The sequence below is a fragment of the Scyliorhinus torazame genome, chromosome 5 (assembly GCF_047496885.1).
Source record: "Scyliorhinus torazame isolate Kashiwa2021f chromosome 5, sScyTor2.1, whole genome shotgun sequence".
Classification (NCBI taxonomy): domain Eukaryota; kingdom Metazoa; phylum Chordata; class Chondrichthyes; order Carcharhiniformes; family Scyliorhinidae; genus Scyliorhinus; species Scyliorhinus torazame.
The window spans coordinates 84,385,205-84,402,653 of record NC_092711.1 but is presented as its reverse complement, the minus strand read 5'-3'; the positions used below and the strand labels follow the sequence as shown (position 1 = coordinate 84,402,653).

The 17,449-nt window shown below is 44.3% G+C and overlaps 1 protein-coding gene across 9 annotated transcripts in view; it reads left to right on the top strand.

The window, feature by feature from the left end:
• The window catches only part of LOC140418726 (uncharacterized), a 30,985-nt gene extending 14,601 nt beyond the window's left edge, over positions 1 to 16,384 (top strand). For 3 of the 9 annotated variants that reach the window (XR_011945301.1, XM_072502312.1, XM_072502313.1), the window contains one exon: positions 14,034 to 16,384. The gene's annotated coding sequence lies outside the window, so the exon portion shown is untranslated. Of the gene's footprint in view, positions 1 to 1,514; positions 3,642 to 12,709; positions 12,780 to 14,033 lie in introns of those variants that run through there. The other 6 variants (XM_072502315.1, XM_072502317.1, XR_011945300.1 and 3 more) reach the window with 6 other exon arrangements.
• The last annotated feature ends 1,065 nt before the right edge of the window (positions 16,385 to 17,449 follow it).

Genomic DNA, 17,449 nt, shown 5'->3' with positions numbered 1-17,449 from the left:
CCTTACTTTCTGCAGAAGCCTACCATAGGGAACCTTATCAAATGCCTTACTAAAATCCATGTACACTACACCCACTGCTTTACCTTCATCCATATGCTTGGTCACCTCCTCAAAGAATTCAATAAGACTTGTAAGGCAAGACCTACCCCTCACAAATCCGTGCTGACGATCCCTAATCAAGAAGTGTCTTTCCAGATGCTCAGAAATCCTGTTCTTCAGTACCCTTTCCATTACTTTGCCTACCACCGAAGTAAGACTAACTGGCCTGTAATTCCCAGGGTTATCCCTAGTCCCTTTTTTGAACAGGGGCACGACATTCGCCACTCTCCAATCCCCTGGTACCACCCCTGTTGACAGTGAGGACGAAAAGATCATTGCCAACGGCTCTGCAATTTCATCTCTTGCTTCCCATAGAATCCTTGGATATATCCCGTCAGGCCCCCCAGGGGGACTTGTCTATCCTCAAGTTTTTCAAAATGCCCAACACATCTTCCTTCCTAACAAGTATTTCCTCGAGCTTACCAGTCTGTTTCACACTGTCCTCTCCAACAAAATGGCCCCTCTCATTTGTAAATACAGAAGAAAAGTACTTGTTCGAGACCTCTCCTATCTCTTCAGATTCAATACACAATCTCCCGCTACTGTCCTTGATCGGACATACCCTCGCTCTAGTCATTCTCATATTTCTCACATATGCGTATAAGGCCTTGGGTTTTTCCTTGATCCGACCCGCCAAAGATTGTTCATGCCCTCTTAGCTCTCCTAATCCCTTTCTTCAGTTCCCTCCTGGCTATCTTGTATCCCTCCAACGCCCTGTCTGATTACAGGGATTGGATTCTGCTGTTATTGTTTCTGTTCTCAATTACATCCAGGACTGCATTTGTTCATTCTGTTGGTCAATGGGGATGGTCAGAGAGTTTCTTTCTGCTGAACTGGCTGGTCTCATGGCTTCGTTTCCAGTGGTCTGATTCACTCTGAGCCTTCTTGCGAATATCTGGTTTCACATTTCACAAGGATCAAAGAGTGAAAAGGTGTTTGGAGGTTAGAAGATGTTTCATTACCATTTCTGTTTGGAAACCCCCAAAATCATGCCACATTGCCATGAAGATGGGCTGTGGTGCTTACATGGTTCTTTTGTTTAATTTATCTTGGTGCTTCTCACAGAAGAAAATTATTAGGGTATGAGGGGCAAGTTGTCTGAGGTGCACTGGGAAACTACATTAAATAGTATGGTGTGAGACAGAAATATCATTAATATTTATGGAATTATTACAGATTTATACGGGGATCGGTTAGCTCAGTTGGCTGGTTCGTGCTGAGTGACACAAACGGCACAGGTTAAATTCCCATACCGGCTGAGGGTAGCCATGGTCTGTGTCAGTATTTATGCTCCACATGATCCTCCACCCACCCCTCTATAATTCTCTCTCTCTCTCTCTCTCTCTCTCTCTCTCTCTCTCTCTCTCTCTCTCTCTCTCTCTCTTCCCCCCCCCCCCCCCACCCCCACCCATCAGCATCTCCTTCTGTTCCTTTCTCCCTCATGTATGTATCTAGCTTCACATTCAATGGATTCATGCTGTTCATCTCAACCACTCGCTGTGGGAGTGAGTTCCACATTCTCACCACTCGCTGGGTAAGGCGGTGTCTATTGAAATTCCTATTGGATTATTGAATCCCTTCATAATCTGAAAGACTTCCATCAGGTCACCCATCAGTCTTCTCTTTTCCAGAGAAAAGCAGCCCCAGCCTTTCCTGAGTGTTAAATGCTCTCAGTTCTGTATATTATGAATCTTTGTTGCACCTTATCCAGTGCCTCTATTTCCTTTTTCTAAATGGAGATCATCAATGTTGACAGAGCTCCTAGTGTAGTCGAACCATCATTTTAAACAAGTTGAACATTTCCTCCGTACTTTTCAATTCTATCCCTCTGGAATGGAACCCTATATATGGGCCTCACACTTTAGGAAAGATGTGAAGTTCTTAGAGACAGTGTCGAGAACATTTACGAGAATGGCACCAGAGATGAGGGACTCCAGTGAGTTGGAGTGACTGGAGCAGCTGAATTTCTCTCCTGAGATCACAGCATCTGGAGGGTGGGGAATGGGGCCATTCAGCCCTTTGGAACCCTGTCGGCTCCCTGTGGAGGAAGCCAGTCTGTCCATTGCCCCGTTCGTTCCCTAAATCCCTGTGGGTTTATTTCTCTCAGTGCCTGTCCAATTTCCTATTGAAATCCTTCCCTCATTTCTGCATCTCCTACCCTCATAGGCAGTAGGTTCCAGGTTGTTCCCACTCCCTTTACATGTACACAAGGCTCCTGGAGCACAGAGGAGTCAATTTGGCCCATTTCTCCTGTGCCAGCTCTTTGGACAGCGACCCATTTAATCCCAGAGTTCAACTGTTTTGTTTTCTTTTTCAGAATGTACCAAATTCCCTTTTGGAAGTTACGGTCCAATGAAATTCTGGCACCGTTTATAGACAGTGCATTCCAAATCACAACAACCCGCTGTGTTTTACAACTAATAATTATGCATATGGTGTATCTGGAGGTTCACAGAGTATTCAAAATGGTGTCAATGACGTGGTTATTGCATAAAATTAAGACTTTATCAATAGTTGGTGAGGACACCAAGTGTAATATATCCTCGTTTGCAGACAATTAGAACAAAAGTACATTTCTATAAAACCTCTCACTACCACTGGACCTCCTAAAGTGTTTTAAAGCCAATGGAGTACTTTTGAAATATATTCACTGTTGTAATGTAGGAAACTAAGCACGTACTTGTGTAATCACATTTAGTTTTGAAATTGTTATTTTCATTATTAATTTTTTTTTTTAAAGAGTACCCAATTGATTTTTTCACATTAAGGAACAATTTAGCGTGGCCAATCCACCTACCCTGCACATCTTTGGGTTGTGGGGGTGAAACCAACAAAACCACGGGAAGAATGTGCAAACTCCACATGGCAGTGACCCAAGGTCGGGATCGAACCTAGAACATCTGCGCCATGAGGCAGCAGTGCTAACCATTGCGCAGCTTTGCTGCCCGTAAATTGTTATTTTCATTGTGTATTCACTGGTCTTAGTAATAAGGTCAAGGAAGCCCTTTTATACCTCTAACATATGCCTTTCTGCAGCCATTTCACCTTCTGTACCTTTTCTATATTAACTATGTATTGATTTCATCGCAAAAAACAACAATTAAATTGAAGTTTATTCAGTAGTGAACATTGATTATGATTCGTGAATTGGTGTATTAGGTAATTATATTGCAAAGACTAGATCTTTATTTTAAAAAATAACACGATCAACCAAAATGTTTCCAGAAACTGCAGAGCTATCAGAATTTGTTTGAAAAAATTAATTACTCTATAATTTTGAGAAGTTACGAGGTGTGGTGATAAGCCTGTATATAATATTACATGTACTCAGCAGTGTGACCTCCCACCAGTAGTTGGCGTCGGGCATCAGTCAGGTGACATCCGGCTACCAGCAGAAGGTTGTCAGGCATACACGAGGCCAGTCGCACATCAGGGTAGTTCCAAGAGAGTCTAATGTAACTCTGTGATAACTTAGTCTGTATAGCATTCTGATCGTTACCTTACCACGTGTACATCAATAAATCATCGTTCTGGCTAATTCACCAGCAGTTCTGTAGAATCATTGCAAGACAAGATCACAGAACACAACACGAGACATCATATTCTGCCAAGAATATGTGGGCTAGGCATTGGAGTAATGGTATTGTTACTGGGTGAATAATCCAGAGACTCTGGTTAATGCTCTAGGGTTCTGGGATCGAATCTGCCTATGACAGATGCTGAAATTGATTAAAAGTCTCAAATTAAAAGTCTAATGATAACACTCTTGATTGTTGTGAAAACTCATCTGGTTCACTAATATCCTTCAAGAAATCTGCTCTCCTTATGTGGCCTGGCCTACACATGACTCCAGATCCACAGCAATGTTGTGGTTGATTTGTAAGTGCCCTCTGAAATAGCCTCACAAGACACGCAGTTCAAGGGCAATTGGAATGAGCAGTAAATGCTGGCCCAGCCAGTGACGCCCACCTCCCATGAATTAATAATTTTTAAGAAGACTCATTGTTCAATTTGAAGACGAGTAACAAACTGTCTCTTTGATTGGTTTGATTTATTGTCACGTGTACCGAGGTAAAGTGAAAAGTATTGTTCTGCGTACAGTCCAGACAGATCGTTCCATACATGAAAAAACAAAGTGCGGATCTTGGCAGTTTGTTCAGTTCACAAAAGAATTTAACGGCTTTGTAGACGTAGATTAATATTTTAATCACTGTACAAAACATATCTACTTGTAATGTATGCTCATGTAGACAGACACAAACGATACTGTAACTTAATTCGAGGAAATGACAGAGATTTAACTGAACCACATTTTTGAAAAATTCGGCCTTTAATGATAAGACAGGAAAAGCCACTCAGGGAGATGAGGAAATCCAGGCTCAGTGCGGATTTGCTGTCACCCCTCCTTTCTTATACATGAACGGTATTTAGGCTGCAGAATGTTTCACAGCAAAACACAGGGGGGTCAAATATATGCAACACATAATTTTCAATTCTCTTCCATTTAACGATATTTGACTTTGTTTAAAAGCTGCCTGGGGTCAATCTTAACAAAGATTCATGGGATTTCTTTTACCCAGTGACGCACTTTCTTTTCTTGGTCAGTAATGTGTTCAATTCAATGGTGTATATTTCAGAGTTATTTAGGGTGAAGACTCGAGAGCTATTCAATTCAAAATGAAGTCATATAACAAATAAATATCTGAGGTTCAACATTGAATAATGAAACAAATATTGAGTAAAATTGGGGGAACGTTTCTGTAGGAACATAAGAATGATGCATTAATGATTGAACAGAGAGCATTATTCCATTAGATATTTACTGAACAAATGCTGAAGTTCAATATCAGTTTTATATCTTACGGTCTTACAAGTTGAGACATCTGTTTTAAAGAAACAGTTGTCTTCATGTAATCAGTGACACGGCCTCTCAGCTGAACCATTAGAACATAGAACATACAGTGCAGAAGGAGGCCATTCGACCCATCGAGGCTGCACCGTCCCAGTTAAGCCCTCACTTCCACCCTATCCCATAACCCAATAACCCCTCCTAACCTTTGTGGACATTAAGGGCAATTTATCATGGCCAATCCACCTAACCTGCACATCTTTGGACTGTGGGAGGAATCCGGAGCACCGGGAGCAAACCCACGCACACACGGGGAAAACGTGCATACTCCGCACAGATAGTGACCCAGCAGGGAATCGAACCTGGGACTCTGGTGCTGTGAAGCCACAGTGCTAGCCACATGTGCTGCCCATTGAAAGCTGCAGCAAGACTGTGCAGTTGAACGTTGCACAGGTCCATTGGGTCCTGTGCAGCCAGCTCTGTAGAGTAGGGGTTATCACAATCACCTAACACGTGAAAGATCCCCGGTTTGAAACTGGCAGAAGCATTAAATGCTTCTCATTTAGTCTGAGGAAAACTTTCCACAACATCCGTTTGTCCCTGAATATTACCTGAATCTCGTATGTGAGAGGAATAGGAGATTTAGTCTCACATCAGCCACAAAAGTTGCTTCAGCAAAGTCTGAAGTGCTGCATTTTCAAGAAGCAGTGAGATGATAGATTTTCCTGCTTTGACACAGTTCCAATATTAGCAGTTTGTTCAACTACAACAGAATTTAATGTCTTTACAGATGCAGATGAACATAATAACTGTCTCTATCATGTCTAATTGTAACAAATGCAACTTACTGCGGATGCTTCAATCGGAAACAAAAACAGAAAATACTGGACAATCTCAGCAGGTCTGATGGCAGCTGACGTTTTGAGTCTGGATGACTCTTTGTCAAAGCTGGAGAACTGCAAATAGGGTCAGATTTAGACTATTGTGGGTGGACAGTGGATGGGGCGGGAGGGCAGGGGGTTCATGGAGATGTGGGGCTGGATAGAGCGCCAGCGATAGGTGGAGAATGACTAACATGACTTGGACAGAAAGAAAAAGGGAATGTAAATGGGGGTAATAACGGCGAAGAACAGTGCTGATAGTGGCACGTTAAGAGATTAGGATCTTAACGTCAGAATAAAAGTAAGCAGTGAGTGAAAGGAAGACTAGGATTAGGGGGCAGATTGTCGAAGGGGGGACAATGGTGGGGGAAAAACAGATCGATGGAAGAAATGAAAATAAGTTGCCAGAAATAAACATGTGGGGAAGGTAGAGGAGAGTAATAAGTGACATGGCCTCTCAGCCCAACCATCAGAAGCTGCAGCAAGACCCTGCAGTTGAACATAGCACAGGTCCATTGGCTGCTCCGCTGCTGCCTGTTTCTGTAGTGTAGTGTTATCATGTTCGTCTAACTCGTGAAAGGTCCTCTGTTCAAAACTGGGCAGGAACATTGAATACTTCTCGCTTAGTTTGAGGAAGTTTGGATAACGTGTTTGTTTCTGCATGTCATCTGAATCCCATATATTAGATATATATTTGGCCTCCTCGGCGTAAAACATCATTCAGAGATGTCGGAGGTAGTGAATATTGAAGAAGCAAAGATCAGAAAAAGATGATCCCATTTTGACACAGTTCGGATATTCTCAGTTTGTTCAGTCCACTAGAGAATTTAATGGATTTATGGATGTAGATTAACATTTTTAATCACCATCTGAAACATATCTAATAATGTGTACTCATACAGACAGAGACAAATGATACTCTAACTGAATTAGAGGAAATAGAGATTTAACTAAAACACCTTTTTGAAAATCGGGCTTTGTGGTAGAGAAACAGGAAAAGCCACTCAGGGAAATGAGGAAATCCAGGCTCAGTGTGGATTTGCTGTCACCCCTCCTTTCATGAACATGAACGGGATTTAGGCTGCGGAATGTTTCATACCCAGAACAAAGAGGGTCAAATATCATAAACTTATCATTCTTTAATCTCCTACCTGTGAAGATATTTGATTGTGTTTAAAAACTGACGTGGCCAATCTCAAATGAACTCAACAGAACTTATATTACCCAGTGACTCGATTTATTTTCTTTGTCAGTCATGTTTGCAATTCAAGGTTGTATATTTCAGAGAGTCTCAATTTCAGATGAGGACATAAATATCAAATAATATCAAGTTTTGAGTAATGGAACAAATACTGAGTAAAATTGTTTGATGTTTTTGAAAGAACATAAGAATGAGAGGAAATATTTGCTGGACGGACATTTCTACATTTCATAATTCATTTGAAATCTAATAAAGTAAACTACTTCAGCAAAGTGATCTCGAGAGGGCTTTGCTAAGCTTCACAAATCCCTCTCTAATAGACAGACTCTGTAAACAGGATGTAGATGAAATGTAATTAGATTCTGTTATCAACTCAGAAATAATAACAAGATGCTTTAGCAGAAAAATCCACTTTTGTAAATGCAATATGAAACCAATTGCATGATTACATAATGTTTATATCGTAAATGTTATTGGTATTACTGAGACTTGGTTGAGGGAAGGGCAAGACTGGCAACTAAATATCCCAGGGTATAGATGCTTCAGGAGGGATCGAGAGGGAGGTAAAAGGGGTGGAGTTGCATTACTGGTCAGAGATGATATCACAGCTGTGATTAAGGAGGGCACGTTGGAGGATTCGAGCACTGAGGCAATATGGGTAGAGCTAAGAAATAGGAAGGGTGCAGTAACATTGTTGGGACTTTACTACAGGCCTCCCAAAAGCGAGCGTGAAGTAGAGGTACAAATATGTAGTCCGATTATAGAAAAATGTAGGAGCAATAGGGTGGTCGTGATGGGAGATTTTAACTTCCCCAACATTGAATGGGACTCATGTAGTGTTGGAGGCGTAGATGGAGCAGACTTTGTAAGGAGCATCCAGGAGAGTTTTTTAGAGCAGTATGTAAATAGTCCAACTCGGAAAGGGGCCATACTGGACCTGGTATTGGGGAATGATCCCGGACAGGTGGTTGAAGTTTCAGTTGGTGATTACTTTGGGATTAGCGATCACAATTCCGTAAGTTTTAGAATACTCATGGAGAAAGACGAGAGTGGTCCTAAAGGAAGAGTGCTAAATTGGGGAAAGGCCAAGTATAACAAAATTCGGCAGGAGCTAGGGAATGTGGATTGGGAGCAGCTGTTTAAGGGTAAATCCACATTTGAAATGTGGGAGTCTTATAAGGAAAGGTTGATTAGAGTGCAGGACAGACATGTCCCTGTGAAAATGAGGGATAGAAATGGCAAGATTAGGGAACCATGGATGATGGGTGGAATTGTGAGACTAGCTAAGATGAAAAAGGAAGCATACATAAGATCTAGGTGACTTAAAACTGATGAAGCTTTGGAGGAATATCGGGAAAGTAGGACAAATCTCAAACGCGCAATAAAGAGGGCTAAAAGGGATCATGAAATATCTTTGGCTAACAGGGTTAAGGAAAATCCCAAAGCCTTTTATTTGTATATAAGGAGCAAGAGGGTAACTAGAGAAAGGATTGGCCCACTCAAAGACAAAAGAGGGAATTTATGCGTGGAGTCAGAGGAAATGGGAGAGATTCTAAATGAGTACTTTGCATCGATATTTCCCAAGGAGAGGGACATGGCGGATGTTGAGGCTAGGGATGGATGTTTAAATACTCTAGATCAAGTCAGCATAAGGAAGGGGGAAGTTTGGGGTATTCTAAAAGGCATTAAGGCGGACAAGTCCCCAGGTCCAGATAGGATCTATCCCATGTTACTGAAGGAAGCGAGGGACGAAATAGCTGGGGCCTTAACAGATATCTCTGCAGCATCCTTGAGAATGGGTGATGTCCTGGAGGACTGGAGAATTGCTAATGTTGTCCCTTTGTTTAAGAAGGGTAGCAGGGATAATCCAGGGAATTATAGACCTGTGAGCTTGACGTCAGTGGTAGGCAAACTGTTGGAGAAAATACTGAGAGATAGGATCTGTTCACATTTGGAAGAAAATAGACTTTTCGGTGATAGGCAGCATGGTTTTGTGCAGGGAAGGTCATGTCTTACAAACCTAATAGAATTCTTTGAGGAAGTGACAAAGATAATTGATGAGGGAAGGGCTGTCGATGTCATATACATGGACTTCAGTAAAGCGTTTGATAAAGTTACCCATGGCAGGTTGATGGAAAAAGTGAAGTCGTATGGGATTCAGGGTGTACTAGCTAGGTGGATAAAGAACTGGCTGGGCAACAGGAGTCAGAGAGTAGTGGTGGAAGGGAGTGTCTCAAAATGGAGAAAGGTGACTAGTGGTGTTCCACAGGGATCCGTGCTCGGACCACTGTTGTTTGTGACATACATAAATTATCTGGACAAAGGTATAGTGGTCTGATTAGCAAGTTTGCAGATGATACTAAGATTGGTGGAGTTGCAGAAAGCAAGGAGGACTGTCAGAGAATACAGCAAAATATAGATAGATTGGAGAGTTGGGCAGAGAAATGGCAGATGGAGTTCAATCCAGGCAAATGTGAGGTGATGCATTTTGGAAGATCTAATTCAAGAGCGGACTATGCGGTCAATGGAAGAGTCCTGGGGAAAATTGATGTACAGAGAGATCTGGGAGTTCAGATCCATTGTACCCTGAAGGTGGCAACACAGGTCGATAGAGTGGTCAAGAAGGCATACAGCATGCTTGCCTTCATCGGACGGGGTATTGAGCACAAGAGTCGGCAGGTCATGTTACAGTTGTATAGGACTTTGGTTAGGCCACATTTGGAATACTGCGTGCAGTTATGGTCGCCATATTACCAGAAGGGTGTGGATGTTTTAGAGAGGGTGCAGAGGAGGTTCACCAGGATGTTGTCTGGTATGGAGGGTGCTAGCTATGAAGAAAGGTTGAGTAGATTAGGATTGTTTTTGTTGGAAGATGGAGGTTGAGGGGGGACCTGATTGAGTCAATTACAAGGGGTCACGATTTCAAGGTGAGAGGGGGAAAGTTTAAGGGAGATTTGCGTGGAAAGTTTTTTACGCAGAGGGTGGTGGGTGCCTGGTGCCTGGAATGCCTTGCCAGCGGAGGTGGTAGAGGCGGGCACGATAGTATCATTTAAGATGCATCTAGACAGCTTTATGAACGGGCGGGGAACAGAGGTAAGTAGATCCTTGGAAAATAGAAGACCGGTTAAGATAAAGGATCTGGATCGGCGCAGGCTGGGAGGGACGAAGGGCCTGTTCCTGTGCTGTAATTTTCTTTGTCTTTGTTGTTGTTTATAACCGACTCCATCTTCATGTCCAAATCTTCTGGTCATTGGACCAAGGGAACGTTCTCATTAAATCAAACTGAGCAAGAATTCTGCAGAAACTCCTTTTTCAAAAGCAAATTGGAAGAATAATTGGAATAGGTAAAACTTCAAGATCACAGAAAGAGAGGACATTGAGACTAATCGATTTGCTCTTTTTCAATCTATATTTTTATTCGACTTTTATCATTTTTACAGATAACACAACATATTGTCAAAACACCAGTACAATAGGCTCATTGCCAATCAGCTGTTTTTTTAGTGTACTGGTTAACACGTTCCCCTCACGCACCAAATGTCCCATATTATTATTATTCAAAACATTATTGATGTTACTCATCTAAATTTGCAGATAAGTTGTATCATTGTTATTTATTGTTCAATAATTAAACAAATGCATTACCTTACACCCGCCAAGTTCCAAATGATACCCTGCAAAATACTGTGATGGAGAATGGCAGGAATCACAGTCAAAGTTGACACGTGTTAGTTGTGAATGGTTTTCTAATATGCTGTGGCATTTTATGATTCTAATGTCAGATCAATTTCTCCGCCAATTGCCTAATTTTCAGTCAAATTGTACTCCCACAATAGAAGGTTCTTCAGTGCAATAAGGACGCACTGTTTACTATTCAGTGCACGAAGCGCTGTTCCCTGTTTCTGTAGTGTAGTGATTATCATGTTTGCTTAAAGGCCCTCGGTTTAAAACCGCACAGAAACATTATCAAACCCCATTCATTTCCGTGTGTGGAAAAGTTACATGATTGACATTTTCATTATTCATTTACACCCATCCTGAATTGCCCTTGAATTGGGTTGCTGAGTTGATTTGCCATGTGGAACTCCGGTCCACAGAGCTTCAGCCTGATTCTCTGCTTTACTAGTCTAGATGTGGAGATGCCGGCATTGGACTGGGGTGGGCACAGTAAGAAGTCTTACAACACCAGGTTAAAGTCCAACAGGTTTGTGTTGAATCACTAGCTTTCAGAGCGCAGCTCCTTCCTCGGGTGAATGAAGAGGTGGGTTCCGCAAACACATATATAGACAAATTCAATGATGCAAGATGATACTTTGAATGCGAGTCTTTGTAGGTAATTAAATGTTTACAGGCTCAGACGGTGCAACTGGAGAGAGGGATAATCACAGATTAAAGATATGTGAATTGTCTCAAGCGTGAACAGTTGGTAGGATTTCGCAAGCCCAGGCCAGATGGTGGGGGGGGGTGAATGAATCCAAGATCCCGGTTGAGGCTGTACCCATGCGTGCGGAACTTGGCTATCAGTTTCTGCTTGGCGATACTGCATTGTCACATGTCCTGAAGGCTGCCTACCTGAGCCCACACATCCACCCTATCCCATAACCCAGTAACCCCACCTAACCTTGTTGGACACTGAGGCAATTTAGATTGGCCAATCCACCGAACCTGCACATCTTTGGACTCCTGTCTGTGCTATCACTAAGACTGCCCGTTACCACCTTCGTTACATTATCCAGCCTCTCTCCTGTGTTTGTGCGCCTGGGGCTGAAACCTCGGCCAAGCCTTCGTCACCTCCCGATTCGACAATTCCATTACACACCTGGCTGCTCTCCCACATTCTACCTTTGTAAAAGTAAAGCCATCCAAAAGTCTGCTACACATGTCTTAATTCACAGCAAGTTCCTTTCCCCTATGATCCCTGTGCTCCGAACTTGCATTTGCTCCCAGTCAATTCTCAGCCTGTTTTCAAATCCCTCCATGGCCTCATCTCTCCCTGTGTCTTGTCATCTCCTCCAGCTCCACAACCCCCTGAGATATCTGTACAGTTCTGATCCTGGACTCTTGTACACCCCCGATTCTAATTACTCCGCCATGGTTTTAAATTCCCTCCCTAAACCTCCCCATCTCCACCTCCCCTTACCTCCTTTCAGGCTCTTTGTAAAACTCACCTCTTTGACCTCCTTTTGTGTCTGGGTGTCTCACTTTGTTTTATAATGTTCCTGTGAGGTTGACTGGGATGATTTATGATGTTAAAGGTGTTATATAAATAGAGGTTGTTGTTGACTGTAACCCTGACCTCCTGTTTTACATCCCATTGGTTTCACAACAAACTCTATCTCTGATGTTTTGCCCCCTGCGGGTTTGGAGCTGCTATTAAGACGGCGGCCGTTAACTCAGGCCTGTCACCGGGAGCAGGCCGCAGCTCGATGCAAACCCGGGCCCGGAAACTTCTTATTGGGGTTTGAAGCCTCCACCGGGTTTCAGTGAAACCGCCCGGCCGAGTCCAGCATCGGCACTGCGCATGCTCCAGCTCACAATGCCCAGGGAGTGATTGACGGCAGCTCAGGACCAATAGGAAGAGAGGGGTGGGCCTGGAGGACCGAGTTGCTGCGGATCCTCCCACCAATCGGAGTGAATGAGGGCGGGGCTGAGCCCCGGTCACCACGTGAACTGGAGCATGCGCAGTGCCGATGACAACTCAGGATTCGCGCGGTTGGGTGGAAATCGTCCACTGATCAGATCCCGCTCGGTGAGTGATGAGGGAGGGATGGAGCCGGTTCATGGGTCGGGCGACTTCATAAACACTCCGTGTAGCCCGAAGCCCCGGAGACGAAGGTCGGATACAACAGTTGAACCGGCGAAAGCTGCTTGTACTTTACCCCGAGACAGGCGCGAGTGGCCTCCCATTCACTCTGATTGGTTGGAGGACCAACTGCTCGCGTTCGGTCCTCCAGCCCCGCCCCCTCTTCCTATTGGTCCGAACCCGCCGTCAATCAGTCCCCGGGCATTGTGAGCTGGAGCAAACCCTTCACCATCATTGTCAGCTCCCTGGTTTGCAGCTGCGGAGCTTCTCCCTCCCGGGAACAGGCCCAGGTTAACGGGCACCATCCTGCTTCAGACACTGGAGGATGGTTCACATCAGAGGATGGGGGAGGGGGACAAGAAATAAGAGCTTACACTTTGCACTCAAATCAATGAGGACTCTGATCTCTGGCAAGGAAGGAAACCCTGGCAGGTGGGTGGGGAGGATTCGCAAACACCCGCTGGAGGCTCCAAACCCCAATAAGACCCATTGATGTTATTGTCAGTCTGCAGACAGGAGCTGGAGAACTGAACCCAGGCAGAGGAGAGGGAGGGAGAAAACTGGGAGTGGAGGAAGAAAATGGTGCAGATGGGTTTGGATTTCAGCCCAGGGAGGAGGGAGAGTGTGTGGGACTGGGATTGACAGCTTTGGGGGAGCAAGAGAGGAAAAAAGTTCCAGAGAAACTAGAATTGCCTGTTCAGAATTTCTATCCTAGACTGACAGTGATGGCTTTTGTAACATGAGAGATTACAGCTCTCAGGAAAGATTAAATGGAGTGGGCCCTTTTTCTATCGACGACAACAAATTAAGCAGTGACCTATAAATCTTTTAAATTATCAGTAGTTTGGAGAGGGGCGATGTGAGAGAGGCCAAAACCAGGGACCATCAATAAACAACAAGTCATAAATACAAGATAGTTACGAATAAATCCAAGAGGGCAATACGGACAAATTTATTCATCAGAGGTTTAGAATGTGCAACACATTACCATGGAAATGAGCTGAGGAAAGTGCTGAGATGTTTTCAAAAGGAAACGGGACAAGCACATGAGAGAAAATGGAACCGAAAATCAGCTGAAAGGCTGAGATTTGATCGGTGTGACAGTCGGAGACGTGTGCCGAGTATTGATAGAATCTGTGAGAGAATGGACTGTTTGTGTCTTATATATTCACAGTAATTCAATGTAATTTCCTTTTACAGAATATTTGCAGATGCAAACATCATGTTGAGATCTGACAGTCACTTGATTCATCAGGACTGGCCTTTCAACGTGGAAGGAGAAATGTTTGTCTGTTTTGTCTTTCGGAAAAAATTTCAAAAATCACTGTGATTGGGAAAAGCACCGAGACACAGACATCTGAGTAATTTTCCACAGTTAGCTGGAACTGAGCTTTAACCAATCACACAGCATGAAATCAAATTGCAGCATTTACATCAAGGAGAAACCGTACTCTGGCTTCAACTGATGATCCAAGTTGGAGAGACATAAGGACATTCACACCATAGGAATCAAGAAGCAGCAATAGGACATTCAGCTCCGTGAGCCTGTTCCACCATTTAATAACATCACGGCTGATCTGATAGTGACGGCAAATCTGGATCCCACCTACACCTGATAACCTGTCAATAACCATGGAGAAACCGTGGAAATGTGGGGACTGTGGGATGGGATTCAATTACCCATCTGAATTGGAAACTCACCGACGTATTCACACTGGGGAAAGGCCGTTTACCTGCTCCGTGTGTCGGAAGGGATTTTCTAAATCATCCAATCTCATCGCACACCAGCATGTTCATACTGACCAGAGACCGTTTAAATGTGCTGACTGTGAGAAGAGCTTTAAAAGCAGAAATAATTTACTGTTGCACCAACGCACTCACTCTGGGGAGAGGCCATTCACCTGCTCCGTGTGTGGCAAGGGATTCACTCAGTCATCAATCCTCCTGAGACACCAACTTGTTCATACTGATCAGAGACCTTTTAAATGTGCTGACTGCGAGAAGAACTTTAAAAGCAGAAAGGATTTACTGTTACATCAACGCACTCACACTGGGGAGAGGCCATTCACCTGCTCTGTGTGTGGGAAGGGATTCACATGTTCATCCAACCTTCTGCAACACCAGCGAGTTCACACTGGGCAGAGACCGTACACTTGCCCCGTGTGTGACAAGAAATTCACTCAGTCATCCAACCTGACTAGGCACCAAGTTGTTCACACTGATCAGAGACCTTTTAAATGTTCCGACTAAAAAAAGATTTAAAAGTAAACCGAATCTGCTGAAACACCAGCGAGTTCACACTGAAACAGAATCATAGAATTTACAGTGCAGAAGGAGGGCATTCGGCCCATCGAGTGCACCAGCCCTTGGAAAGAGCACCCGACTTAAGCCCATACCTCCAACCTAACCCATAACCCTACCTCACCTTTTTGGAAACTTAAGGGCAATTTAGCATGGCAAATCCATATATCTTTGGACAGTGGGGGGAAACCGGAGCACCCGGAGGAAACCCACGCAGACACTGGGGCAACGCGCAGACAGTGACCCAAGCCGGGAATCAAACCTGGGAACCTGGAGCTGTGAAGCAACAGTGCGGACCACTGTGCTACCGTGTGGCCCACATGTGGGAGCGGTACTGGGGAGAGGCTGTTTAACCGCTCCGTGTGTGGGAGGAGATTCACTCAGTCAAACAACCTGCACAGACATCAGCAAGTTCACTGGGCAACAGCAGGGTTCGGATTCAGCTGTTGTTGCTGCTGTTAGTCACATTCAGGACTGAATGATGCCTGGATGTCTGTTTCCAGTGGGGCTCCACAGTTTTCCGGTATATATCAATGATTTAGACTGAAATGTATGCACCAGGATTATACAAAAGTTGCTGATGTGTTTTAGACGATGAGGGAGAAAGCCATGGACTGGGTCAGGTGGACAGAAAAATGGTGAATGGAAATTTAGATAACGAGGGGTTGGGAACACACTTCACTTAACTCCCTATAAAAATAAGGTTACTTCAGCATAATGGAAAAAACTGATTGGCGAGGACATGATGAATCTTTATTTGTTTTATTCTTTTTTGATATAAATTTAGAGTACCCAATTTATTTTTTCCAATTCAGGAACAGTTTAGCATGGCCAATCCACCTCGCCTGCGCATCTTTGGGTGTGGGGACGAAACGCACGCAAACACGGGGAGAATGTGCAAACTTCACACGGAGAGTGACCCAGAGCCGGGATCGAACCTGGGACTTCAACGGCGTGAGGCCGCAGTGCTAACTGCTGCGTTACTGTACGGCCCTATTTGTTTGAATCTTATGTTTATTTACTTAAGTCAGTTAATGATGAAATAACTAATGCACATCCAGTTCCATGTGGGAAAACCAGGGCACTTCCATTACGCTGGAAATGTCATCAGCTGGAGCAGCAGGAAGCAAAGGGGAATGACTGGAAGACTTTCCAGTGGATTTCTGGATTGTTCAGGACAAAATTCCATGCTTTGTGTGTTATATATGAATGATTTAGACTTTTTATTTAATAAACATTTTATTGAGGTATTTTTTGGTTTTACAACAACGCCAAAATAAACAATATACATAAGTCTATAAACACAGTGCAAAATAAAGTCTGTTACCCCCTTGCAGGTCCCACCTGTATTAACCCCCTACTCTAAACTAAACTAACCCCCCCCCCCCCCCCCCCCCCCCCCCACTTCCCCTTCTGCTGACGATTAATTTTCTGCAAAGAAGTCGATGAACGGTTGCCACCTCCGGGCGAACCCTAACAGTGACCCTCTCAAGGCAAACTTGATTTTCTCCAGACAGAGAAAGCTAGCCATGTCCGATAGCCAGGTCTCCAATTTCGGGGGCTTTGAGTCCCTCCAAGCTAATAGTATCCGTCTCCGGGCTACCAGGTAAGCAAAGGCCAGAACATCTGCCTCTTTCTCCTCCTGGATTCCCGGATCTTCCGACACCCCTAAAATCGTCACCTCTGGACTCATCACCATCCTTGTTTTCAATGCTTTGGACATGACGTCTGCAAACTCCTGCCAGAATCCCCTGAGCTTTGGGCATGTCCAGAACATATGGACATGGTTCGCTGCCCCCACCCCCCGCACACCTTGCACACCTGTCTTCTACACCAAAGAACACCCTCATTCGGGCCACTGTCATTTGAGCATGGTGAACGACCTTGCACTGTCTCAGGCTGAGCCTGGCACATGTTGTGGTTGCATTGACTCTACTCAATACATCCGCCCAGAGACCATCCTCTATCTCTCCTCCTAACTCCTCCTCCCATTTGCGCTTCAGCTCCTCGGTCTGCATGTTCTCTGACCCCCATGAGCTCCTTATAGATGTCGGAGACCTTCACTTCTCCCACCCTCACTCTGGAAACTACCCTGTCCTGAATCCCCTTTGGTGGTCGGAGCGGGAAGGTTGAGACCTGCCTAGGTAGGAAGTCCCGCACCTGCAGGTACCTTTATTTGTTTCCCCTCGCCAATCCAAATTTCTCCTCCAGCTCCCTCAAGCTAGGAAAGTTCCCCTCTGTAAACATATCCCCCATCATCTCAATTCCTGCTCTCAGCCATCTCCGAAACCCCCGGTCCATCTTTCCCGAGGCAA